The sequence below is a fragment of the Aphelocoma coerulescens genome, chromosome 19, assembly GCF_041296385.1.
Source record: "Aphelocoma coerulescens isolate FSJ_1873_10779 chromosome 19, UR_Acoe_1.0, whole genome shotgun sequence".
In the NCBI taxonomy this organism is placed as follows: Eukaryota; Metazoa; Chordata; class Aves; order Passeriformes; family Corvidae; genus Aphelocoma; species Aphelocoma coerulescens.
In genome coordinates, this window is record NC_091032.1 from 4,583,798 (window position 1) to 4,597,067 (window position 13,270).

Below are 13,270 nucleotides of genomic sequence, written 5' to 3' on the forward strand. Positions count from 1 at the left end.
AATTGAGCTCCTAAAAGGCCAATGCCTGAAGACTTTGAAAAAATTATTTTATATTCATGCAAACAAATCCTTGTCAGTGGTGTTTCCTTTTGGCTTGTTGCTCCCAGCCCAGTACTTTACTTTGGCCTTTTTACTTTACTGTGATCAGAGCTGCCTTATAGTAATTCTAAAAACTCTTTAAATGCCTCATTTTATTTTCTGTGGCCAGGTTTCAACAGGACACATAGTGAACAGGAGGCAGAGACAGAGGAGGTAACAGATTAATTACTGACAGACAGTATAGATGATAGACAAAACAAGGAAGAGGAGTTTGAACTTCATACAAAATGGGAACAAGGAACTTTGTAAGGTCATAGATGGAAAAGAGGATGCTTCTGGAGACAGGGAAAGACCTAATCAAGATAGAAGCAATCTTCTCCTGAAATTTGATGGAGATTGTTATCTTCATTTAGCATCTTTTTTCCTAGTGAGTGCCATGAGACAAGAGGAATTGCTCCTTGGAAAACAAGGCAGTTCAAGAACTATATGGTGAGATTATCACAAACAGATTAGGTTAGTTTATTAATACTAATAATACTAATACCTACTATGCAGAGGCATTTTCCTACCTCTTCTATGACTTGTAGTAAATGAACACAAAATTTCCTAGAAATACACCTGACTGCTGTCCCAAAGCCAAAACAAACAGCACCTCCCCAGCAAGTCTTCAGATAAGTTTGGATGGTGTTTAGTACCAATTTCAGCACAGAATTCCGGGGCTCAGCATGGCACAGCTCAGGAAGGTGGAATCTGCGTTAGGTTCTATGTCCCACCTTCATTTTCTCTAGCTCACCATTGGCATGAACCACAAAGGGCAAAGAGTCACAGATTCTGACCCCTCAAATATCTGTCTGTGTGAGTTGGGCTCTTTGTCCTTGAGGATCTTTGGCTGTCGCCTAATGGAGCTGCAGCCCAAGAAAGGAGACAGATGGTACTGATGGGCTGAAATTATACTCAGCGAAGTGCAAAGCTATAACTGCTATTTGTCATTCTAACATCACTGATTTGTCTAGAGAGAAAAACAAATAACTTGTTGGGGGAGTAAGCAACCGCCTGGCTGTGGCCAGGCCAGATTGGAAGTGGGTGTAAGGCTCAGCACACAGAGACCCAGGTGCCATCAGCACTCGAGGGAGGCTATTAGGATGTCATTTCAGTTTCTTCCTCTGTCTCTGTCTCTCTCTCTCCGCTTGCTGTGGAGGTGGAAGGTGCATGTGTTGTGAGGTGAACTGGGGAGTGAAGATAAAAATCTGTGGTAAGGAAATGCTACAGCTTTATCTCTGTTCTTTGATGTGGCAGGACAAATTAATTGATAACAGAATCAGCCAAAGCAGATGTGGTCATGGCCTTCTGAACTGCCCTATTGCAAGGAAAGGGCTGAGCAACATCAAAGACAAAGGTCAGCCAGCATTCCCCAAGCACAAAAAGACAAATCATGACAGGCAAATAGCTCAGGCTGCCATTGGAAAGGAGTTATTACCACAAAAGATGATGTCTGGCACATGGCCACTATCCTGATCAGCTGGACACAGTGGCTTCTCTTCTCTGCAATTTCCTTCTGTACCCAAAGGCAGAGTTTGGGCTTAACATTTTCCTGTAAAAGTGACTGTCACTTTGTGTGCAGTGGCACAGGAGAATTAAAGCACAAAGCAGAATCCAAAGACCTGGCCAAAGCCTGTGCAATGGGGTTAGAAAATCGAGGTCAGTTATTTCAAGTCCTCTTGTAGCCACTTCTTTTGAAGCTACCACAAACCTATTTGTTTACATCCTGCAAAGAGTAAAAAGATTTGGTTTCTAGTCCCAATTCTACCATTTGCTGGCTCTGTGCCTTGAGCAAATCAGTTCTTCTCTTGTGTCTGACCTTCTAAAGTGGAGATGATGAAGTCCACTCCCAGACCTCCAGAACTAATAGAACTCCAGATGATATTAGTATTTTATAGCAAGTATTGTTTGTTTCAGCCATTTCCTTTGCTGTTTTCTTTGAGCATCTTGATGTTTTTTTAACATGCTCATGATCCATAACAAACATTCAGGAATCACCAAACACTACATCCTCATAGCAAAGGAGCTGAGTGCCCAGCAGCTCTCAGGTTGGTTTCTTTGCTCTCTGTTTCTCTATCCGAGAACAGAAATATTTGTCCTTCAAAGCTGAAACCTTCACTCCCTTGACAAGCAGTTATTAACAAACGTGGGGTTTATATGTTCCCTTTTTCCATCCTATTGGATTCCTTATTTCTTTTATACTCGTCCTGGCAACATCAGCATGGTTTAATAACACAGCATGCCATTAATCCCTTTTTCTTCACCTGCTGTCCAGGTGTTTTTGCAAGCTATGTCTCAGTTTCTCATCAGAAGGAGATCCTGACACTCATCTCATGCCTCTGCCCATGATTTACTGCTGGTAAGAAAGCCAGCAGACCAAGAGGTTCTGGCTAGAAGGCAGCCACAAAATTTTCCAGCCAAGTTCCTGGACATACCAGGACTTGGAGTCATGTAACAGAGAGAGCTGCCCCACAGCTAAAATATAACCAGAATGTCTAAATGACTGATCCACCCTCACTGAGGAAATCTGCAGTTTATCAAGGGCTCTGAGCACATATTCCAGGACTTGATACAGGGCTCTAGCTACTCTTCCATCATTCACATGAGTAGAGTTACTACACAGGACTCTGACTATCTTGGAATTAATTTCTTTTCACTACAGTAAGACAGTTCAGCAGCACAACTTGGTGTTCTCAGGCATCCCAGGAGAGTTGCACAGCACTGGCTACCAAGAGATGCTCAGTTGTTCCACTTTTAAGTGTCCTTGTGCCCATTATAACATTGTAATAAAAATAACCAGAAGCGGGTATGTGTTCCCAGCAGGCATCAGTGATTCATAGCAAACTGTAAAAACCAATGCATGACATAGATAAAGGCATTTGAAGCCCCAAGACACAACTGTGGTGTGTGTGTGCACCCTGGACTACGTCACCAGGAACCAGAGCACTGCAAAAGCTTATCCCCCATAGCGAGCAACAATAACTCGGTGGGACAGGTCACATTTGTCATCAGCCAGAGCCTGTCCTTCTCCTGCACAGAAACTTAAAGGAGAGATCACAAAAGTAGAAAAGCTCTGGGAGGCAGCCTGGACAATGCTCTCTGAAGTTTTCCTTCAAGGAATATGGGCAGATTAAACCACAGTACTCCTTTTTGCTCCTCTGTAAAAGCAGAGGGATGTCAGCTCTCCCGGAGGACCTCGGCTCTCCACTTGCAGACCTGTGACTCCCCTGGGGCAGGGAATATCTTGATTATGGTGTGATGTCTACTTGGGTTTTTGTTTGCTTTTGTTTATTTGGTTGGTTGGGTTTTTACTGGAGACAAGGGTTGAGTGGCTTTTGTCCCTCTTACCCGGTGTAACCTTGCGGACATGGAAAGTTACATAGCAGGGAAAAGCTGGATCAGGGAGGGTAGTAAATGTGTCACCTTAGAGAAAGAAAGTATTTTATACTCAGTGGGATGTTTATAGACGTGAGAGCAGTTGCGCCTTCTCAGACTTAAAAATGAGCTCTACTGGTTTTAGGGGGAACACTTTCGTTTACAAAAGTGAGAATCCAACCCACTGAAGTTATTTCTGATTTAAATTCAGTGTAACTGCAGGAGAGTTAGACCCAACTAGCGCAGTTCTGGCAAGTCTGAGAAAAAGGGGAACTGATGAAATTTGGAGCTGGAATGTGAGAGGCAGCACCAATCTGGGCCGTGGGTACGCACACCAGGAGAGCGGGTCCCGGGTCTCCAACTGACCCTCATTCATCTACAGCTTCTCTTTGCTGTGGTTTTTCTGTCTGTCAGGGTGGGAAAGTGACACTGACCCCTTTTCTGGAAAGTGATGTGACAAGCACAAAGTATTAGACAGCTGTGGGAAACACTGAGAGATCTCTTGGAATTACAGATACAGAAACAAGGAAAGATTTTGTCAGCTGGATGCAAGGACTAAAAAAAAAAAGACATTCTGACATGCTATTGCTGCTGAAGTACCCTCCCTAGAGAGGTCTGGCGAGGGCATTTCTCAGTGCCCACTCTTTATCTGAACTCCTCCGCATGCCTCAATCCTAATCCAGCACAGCAGAAACTCATCCTATTGTGTTAAAATCAAATGCACTTACAGGTAAATGTCACTCTGCCATAAAAAGAAAGGAAACCACTTAACTTTCTGTTTCTTTGTCTACCTGCCTCCATAATAGTTCTTGTCAATTTACATTATTCATGACTACCAGAGAGAACTTAAAATGTATCTTTCAATGGAATATAATGCAAACAGTTTTCTGAGTGGGCAGAGTAAAACAAAATAATAATTACAATACACGATGATAGTTCTTATAACAAAATATTATTTCCATAAAAAGAACTTCTGTGGCAGGATTACATACTCCAGCAACAAAAAAATACTGAGAAAGTAAAATACCTCTGTTGGCGTGTTAGATTCTATCAATGACACTGATGGTTTCATTGTCTAAATAAACATTGTGTGTAGATAAAGTGTGACCTGCAAAGTGAATCATTAGATTGACAGGATAAAGCAAATCAACTTTCCTCTGTCTTTATGCCTCCCACCCGACACATAATCAGACTTCTCCCTATGTGGGCACTCCAACCGCAAGCATCTGTCAGGATCAGCTATTCTTGTATCCTAGGTTTGGGAGTTTATGATAATCTGACAAAATTGCATCAGTCCATTTCAGACATTTTTCCCTTTCTTTCCAGCAATATTATGTCTTTAAATTAATTTTAGCATAGGTCACTTGATTTTGCAACTTAGGATAATGCCCTACACTGTGTGCCTGCACATATCTGTGTGTACACATCATATGTATGGAATCTGCTAGAAACAACACACATGGCAATGTAGCTACCCCAGCCCAAATCAGGGAATGGAAAACCTAAAGAGAAGATTTTTCCACTGCTCTAGCTGAACTCCTGCTGGTCTTCCTGGTAGATTTATTCTACTTTATGGTGAAGTAAATACTGTTGGATTAAGGGTCTCAGTATATCAGGCCCCAAAAGATGTGTGAAACACTAAGAGGATACTCAAGAGTATCTAACACATTAATTAGCTCTACTGTCAAGAGTCAGAACAATAAATATTAAGGTGATAGAGTTGGCATAAAATAACTAAAGCAAAATCTTGCCCAAACTCACAGCTCCAAGTGAATCCAAAAGACAGCTGACTGTCTATGGCAGATAAGATGACAGGGACATATTCTCCTACTACACCCTTAATCAGCACGTCCCACAGGTCACAGGCCACACAGTGACAAGCACTTGATGCAAACAAAACTGTTTAAAATATACACCTGTAGAAGTGATTGGACTGTGATGAACTGTGTGAAAAATGACAACCCAGAACATCACCTGCCTACCTCCAGCTCCTCTGAAATTGCTACTGTTAAGAATTTTTTTGGCAATATTTTTGCTGGAAGAGGTCCCTCCCATGTTACTACAGAGTCTTGATGAACCCCCATTTATTCATCTTCCCCAGGACTCTGGTGACCTTTCTGTAGGGTGGAGATGCTTTCAGAAACTATTAATCTCTCCTCTGGTGTGTGCAGAGAGAGCCCATGGAGAGAAAGGCTTCCACGATCTTCCTCAGCCCTGTCAACAAAGATCAGAACCAGAAACTGGGTTTCTTGCTTGGCAATGCACAGGAATGAGCACAAAGCTATTACAGGGCAGGGCTCTGTAAGAAGAAGGGCTGAGAAACACCAAATGGAAAAGCGATGCTGCTCAGTAAATATTGATAGATGTTCCCTGCTCTCCCTCCACCGCTGCTGCACAGACATCCCCTTCCCTGCTGCCTTTCAGACTGTCACTCTGCAGGCTGGAACATTGCTTCCCTTCACCTGAGGGCTGTTTCATTTAAAGCAGGTTTCTGTGTTTGCTCTGGAAAGTGAAGGGGTAAGAGAGGCACGAGGAAACTTTCCACTCAAGACTTTGCTCAAGGACAACAGCACAAATGCAACCCCAGCTTACTGCAAGAAATGAGGTGAAAGGTTTTGTCAGTGTTGATCAGTGTTCATTTCACTAGTACTGATTTCCCATTTTGGTAGAAAGATCAAGGGCTGAATGCTGAATAGGAGGAAGATTAAACCAAACTTTCTTCTCAGGAGATGATCATTGTGGGTCAGGCTTGAAGCATATTAGCTGGGTATTATAAGGGGAAGAAATGCTGAAACTCCTGCTGTGCCTGTTTGGCAGATAAAGAATTTCAAGCTCTGGGGCAGACAGATCAACAATAAATTCATATTAAGAAGTGTCTGTGAGATTTGCTAACAACTTCAAGTACCTCAGGGCAGGGACCATGGCCTTTCATGTGTTTATAAAGCACACAACTCAACTGAGCCCTGGTCTGAGCAGGGCAGCCACGTTTCTGCAGCACAGGTGGGAGCTGCACATGTGTTCTGTGGGCAAACACGTGCACCAGAGGAACTGTACAGATTCAGCAGTACAGCCCTTAGACAGGTTTCTTTGTTAAATGGCCTGTCCAATCTTCTCTCCCTTCTATCGAGCAAGGGCTTCTCCCCAAACATAGAGATGGGGGATGGTAAAGTCCTGAACATCAGGTGAGAGCTGAATTCAGCTCTGGTTGTCACAAACTCCAGAGTGAGTCCAGTTCCTGCTTCACCACAAATTTTGTTCTTAAGCAAAGTGAAAGAACTTGCTATGGGATGCTCTGAAAGTGTCTAAATTACTTAAGAGCAAGAGAAGTGACTGAAACCTGCTGTGCTCAGAAGCTTCTGGCCCTCAGAGCAGCACAGATCTTCTCTCTGAACAGCATCCCGAAAACCAAACTGACAATTCAGTGTACAAATGTGTTGTGAGGTTGAATTTGATGACTTTTACAAAGCACCAGCATAAATACTGAGTGTCAGTTTGCTACTGCTCTGTGCAGGCAACAAAGGCAGAGTGAGGTGAGGTGGAGGAACAAGGTTCTCTCACTAGATTGCTTTCAGTCAGCCACCTCTGCTTTTGCCATGCAAAGTTGAGGTAGAACTCCCCATTCTGCTACCCCTCCCTATCATTCTGGAATCCTGGCTGCTGCCAGATTTCCTCTTTCAAATTAAACAGGTTCAAAAGTAAAATCTTCCCTTGTGCAGGGTGTTCATGGAACTCCTTCGTGTCGAGCAGGATTTGAGCCCATGCTGTCACGTACCAAAGGGGAGGCAGAGGGACACATTGCTGCTCAGACTTTATACAGACAGCAAATTTATCCTGGCTTCAGGAGGTCCTGCTTTCTCTGCCCCCTCTCCATCATAATTAGACACATCAAAGAGCTGATCTGTCATCTGAAATGGCAAGATGCCTAACATTTATATTAGAAGGAGTCAAGCCCCAAGCAAGCAAAGATCAAGAACATGATGGTGAATGTGAGGGGGAGATTGAAACTCTGTCTGTGGACCTCAAGGAAGCTGAAGCAATGGAAAATGTACAAGCAGAGAAGAAAAGGCAATCAACCTTCCAATTAAAATCCCCAAGGATGAGGGTTTTGTCTGTGTTTGTATTAATCAAGGATAAGAAATCAGACAACTCAATGAGACAGGAGGCATTGTAGTGAGAAGCAAAGGACAGGGAAAAGCTGGGGGTCACTGGGGGATGGGCACACACAGGAAGAAAGAAAACAATGACTAAAAATTTAACTACAAGGTGCTTAAAGGAAATAAAAATCTCCCCAGGTGTCGGGAGTGTTCTAAAGGCAAGACTGGCTTTACTCACGCCTCGACCTAAGCAGCAGGCTTTCTTCAAAGCACAGACCTACTCAAATATGCTTATGCAAAGAGCTTTTAAAGCTTTTATTGACAGCACTTAGCAGCTATGGCTTTCCTGAACCTCAGCTTGCCTGAGGTGAACATTGTGTGGGTTTAATGTCTTCCTCTGGTCAGGGATGGTGCCCTTCAGTTCAGGGACATGCTGGGCAGGAGCTGGGTGCAGCACAAGGAAGGTTCTTGCTCACCTCTGGAGCTTGGAATCAGGAATTCTGCAGCTGTCCCTGCCTCTTGCACCCACAAGGAGCAGATCTCAGTCAAACCCATGGTGATTAGCCCAAGGCAGTAGATGGTGTCAGTGTCAGAGCCAGGATTAAAACTCCAGTGGTTTTTGGCTGCCAGTCTGATGCTCGAATCACTAGACCACACCTCTCATTATAAAATAATTGTCTGATTTTCCCTTTGAAATCAAAGCTGTTTACAATTATATGGGAGAGAGCAAGAAAATGCAATCTGGGATGGTTCTCTTTAAAAGCATTTGCACCTTTTTATGTAAAAATTCCGTTCAAACAAACCCTGTTAGGGGACTCTAATCCCTTCTTTTCGTTTTAATTTGACAGTAGGATTTCTTGTCCCTTTTGGAGAAACTCTCCAGATTGAAGTATTTTTATCTCATTGCAAACTGCTGATTGTGATGAATATAAAACATTACACTTTGAACATAACATAAATGTCTACTGCTAAATGAGTAGCTGAAGACTGTGGCTGTGGATATCTTAGGAATTTATGACTGTTCCATAGGTGCAAGTTTTTTCTGAAATTAATTCAAAACAAGATCATACCACCACAAAAATTAGTATTGAGCATGTGTTTCTGTATGAATTAGGTAATTTTCTATTACTACTGATGAAACAGCAAACTTTTTAACAATTAAGCACTCATAAGTAGTAAACTAGTGAGAGACAACCTACTGAATGCCTCAAGCTTCCCTAAAGATCCACAGAGCTACTCTGGCATTTCAAGTTGTGGAAGTATCTAAGTCCTGACTGAATTAGGCCTGATTTAGTGACAGAGTGGGACACCACTTCTGGAGGGATTTGACAGAGTTGCACTGAAACTTATTAATATTGAATAGACTTCTATATAGTTTTCCTATATGGAGTCTAGGCGGGTTTTTTGATACATTGCACCTAATTTAGATAAGACACATCAGCAGGAGTCTTTCCCTCGAGTCTAAGGGGCTTTGGACAGGATCCTGGATACTTAAAAAGCTGTAGACAAGTTGGTATTGCAGTCAGCCTTCATATTTAGATGGTAATGTATATTGCTCATGTTAATTATGAAAATGATTCCAATTAGAAATACCAGATGCCGTGATATGAGGTAAGCTGAGGAAGATGTCTTTAGCTAAGAAATCCCATCCAGACCTACCATTAACAAAAAATGGCTGAAGCTGTTGATATTTAAGACTGTACATATATATTAGTGGCTAAAAGCTGTGCAATATGGCTTTTCTAATATTTTATAACTCAACTCAGCAAGAAGCAGAAGATGCAGAAATTGTATTTTCAATATTGGCTTTCCTTCAAGTGAATTGCACTTCTTACAAGTTCCACAGCATCTCCTTTTTATAGATAAATATTAGTTAATTAAACTATCATTTAAGCAGAAAAATAGAACTAAAAAATATGTTCTTAATGCAAAGCCTTTGAGTGAACGCCACTCTTGGAACTTTGCAGTTCTGTCTCCTGTGGAAATAGACTACAGACACCCGGAGGTAGATTATATTTTATTATCAGTGACTCCAGAGTCAAGCCCTCATTGACAAGTAGAAGTCTGGCTGAGGAAGGGAAGAGGAAGGGTAAGGAAGGTTAAAGCTAACTCCCAATGATCAGTGTTCTGTGTATTTCTTTTTCTCCTTATGCCCTATCTGCAGGAATAAACTTTTTTCCAGGTTGAAGTAGGGCTTGGGTGACATGTGTATATCCTCCTCTTCCTGGGTGGCACATCACAAATGTGTTGACACCAATCATGATAACCACACTTTGTTTTAGTGTTAAGCATAATGATAATGATGTAACCTGAGATAGGGCTGTATTGTAATTACACAGTTGTGCCAGTTATTACATAGTTATAACACAGATCAGCTCCTTGATCAGATATGCCCAGGAGCTTCTTTTGCTTTACGCCTAATGCAGGAACAGAAAACTAGATCCCTAATTAACTTTGATTGAACCTTGATTAGATAAGGGAGTGGGGCCAGTAGGCACCAAGCGGGCGGGGAAGTCAGCCCATATGAAGATATGTTAAGCGTGTAGGCACCGTCCTGACGAGTCACAGGAAAGAGAAAGGAAACTCCCTTTTCAGGAATTGATACCTCCCGACGAGCACAAAGGAATTAGCCCAGACTAGCCCTCAGAAATGCAAGAAACTTCTCACCTTCCCCATCCAGCAATGCCCCCACCCTACTAAGATGAGATTCTCAAGCAATTCACCTTGGGAACAGATAGATTTGTATCGTTCCCTCCTGCCACCACAGGAGGGAATTGCAGAGAGAGCTTCGCACAAAACACGATTATTTCTCCCAAGTATTCACTCCTCACTCCTTTATTTCTGCTAAAAGTGCTGAATTGTTAGTGCCATGCAAACAAAGCCCATTTGGCCACGAACTGTTTCACTGAATACATGATTTAGTGAATGATGCCAGACTTGATTAACTGAACTTGGACAGCTGAAAACTAAAAAGCAACAGATGTATCTGAGGAGAACACTCATAATTTTGCTCGTGAGACAGGAGATGTGCAAATGCCCTCTCACTTCTCCAGAGCTGCACTGGCTCTACAATAGTCAATTTTTGCAGCCAAATTTTAGTCTGCTTAGTAAAGATACTGACAACCTCCAAAACTTCGGTGGTTTAGGATGTGTATTATCCCTTTTTCAGGAGTAGAATAGCACATTAAAATTCCACATTTATGGTGACTATATATATTTTTCTAGGAATTATTACTGATATAAACTCAACAGGAGCTCTAGGTTGTTTAATATCTCTTAAAATCTAATGATTACTACTAATCTAATCAACTTTGAACCAAGAAATAGAATCAGCTTGGGACACTCTTGATAAACTTTCTTAATCAACTGAGTCTGATTTTTTCCCCCATATGTTATACTGTCATATTAATTCCTAACCTTTTTACAGACTTCCTTTTTTTGCCAATATTCATTCCTGCTTGTGAAGACATTTGGTGTCCTTGACCATAGAACACTAGGGAAGTGCTGCTGTGGCATTTTCTACTACCCTGTACATGGGAGGGAGCATAAACCAGAGTTTTATAGAAGCAAGAACACGTGAGCCCTGCTCCTGCACAGCATTTAACTCCTGTTCAGTGAGTATCATATTGACTTCTGGGAGGGTAACAAGTATATACCTACCATACTCATTTGAAAGGTTTTAAGTTATTTTATGCCAAAGAGTAAAAAAACCCTCTCTCAAATAAATCCCACTTCAGTACCTATCCCAGGGTGTGCTCTGAATTGACAGTACACCACTCTCAGTAGATGTTATCACAGACTTCTCTCAGTCACTGAATTACTCTATTGCATGCAACAGCCAACTTTCAGTCCTTCAGACTTCAATATTATCCAAACAAGATTTTTTTCCTGTGGGGCTGTGGACATATTCCTCAGTGAGAACTGTTTATTTTCCAAGTAGAGGCTTTCAGAGTCCTTTGATATATTAATTATCTGTGAGGTGTAGAAAAGCATGGCAATCACTTTTGTCAAAGGCAGAGATAACTTACCCACATTTCACTTTTGCAGCTCTCAGGAGGGGCTGCAGTGTTCCCTTGTGCACACACGGCTGCATGAGCCCACAAATACAGGTGTGAACTGAACATGGGCAGGTCGCTGGCAAGAGAAACCTTTCCAAAGGTGAGTGAGTGAAATACACAAACCTGTTTGCAGGTACAGCTGGGGTCATCCTTGTCAGCTTGTTATGGACTATAACTGCATGAGGGAGGGGGTCTTATCACTTCCAAAACTCAGGCACCTTTGTTGCTTCTCTGTGTGCATTCTCCCTTCTGGCACCTTCCTGAATAGAGGACAGATCACCCAAACCAGAAACTTTCTCTCGAGCTTCCTTCAAACCTCCCATCACCAGCTTTTCTGACTGAACAAAGTAACAAGCACATGCTCAGCTATGAGTTGATGAGGAGCCTCCCTGATCCTTGGATGTTTACATTCAGGATTTGCTTCCCCACTTTGCTGAAGTAGATGCAGAACCTTTAGGATTGAGCCACGTTTCATTTATGGTTTTTCTGGTTGCAGGGCAAAGCAGTAATAGTGACACAATAGGAAAGGCATCCCACGGCCTTCTCAGGAGTGCAACAGCCACAGAGACTCCAGTGCAAATAAACTATCTGATGATACTGATTTGGTTTCTGCTGAGTAGGACCTTAGGAGTGAGATAACCAGCACAGCTCCAAACAGAGAGCTTGGATCTACATTTGTCCCACTCCAGTCATATTCATTTCACATATAAAGCAGTTCTGCCTGGGACACAGGGACAGACAGCTGTAATAAATGGTACAGAGAATCTGGTGATCTGTGCTCCCAGTATTTGAACCTCCAAAAAAAATTATCTTTCATTTAGAGCTCTAAGGACAGACTGTTTGTGTAACTACAATGCTGCCTTTCTCTCTTTTCCATGCCACGGAATTCTTTTGCCAGGATTGGCTTCTCTTCCTCCTTTGACAAATCGACACAATTTCGGCAAGTACTTCATTGACTGCCAGTGCTGTGCTACCAATAATTTACCAGAACTGAGAAACTCTGGTGCTTTCATTCTGCACAACTAAATTATCTCCTGCATGCCCAGATTTGTTCCATTTCTGGTTTACATACTGGAGGCTCAATCCTACCCCAACAGTGGGCTCTGTTTCCAGGCTTTTCAGAGTATGAGCTGAACCAAGGATTCAGAGGGTAAGGTAGTGGGTATACATTAGGGTTCAACTGAGGACACGCTGCTGTGTGTCTTGGAAAGGAATCAGAGACTTGCACAAACACTGTAAATTAGAAAACAAAAGCACTTGTTCATAATTTATTGAATTTTTAAGGCTTATGTAAAATTTTGCCATTTCTGATATGTCGGCTCTAAAAGCACTTTTTGCAGGATTGTGCATCAACACAGATTACAAATGGTCCCTATTTGAGCTGCTTGCAAAGTTATTATAAAACAAGAGGTGAGAGATGCAGGCTGAGAGATGCAGGTGGAGAGAGCTTCTCCCAGGATTCATTTTGGGGGTGAACTGCATGTGCAGCGAGGAGAGGTTGCAGAAAGCTGAAATGACATTGCTCACATTAGCCTTAGTGCTTAGATTCAAACACGTATTAACCTGGGAAATAATATAAATGCCATTTGAAAGCCTATTCTTATAACATTTCTGACCCACTTCAGACTCCTTTTGGTAATCTGGGAAGGGACCTTTGTTCCCATG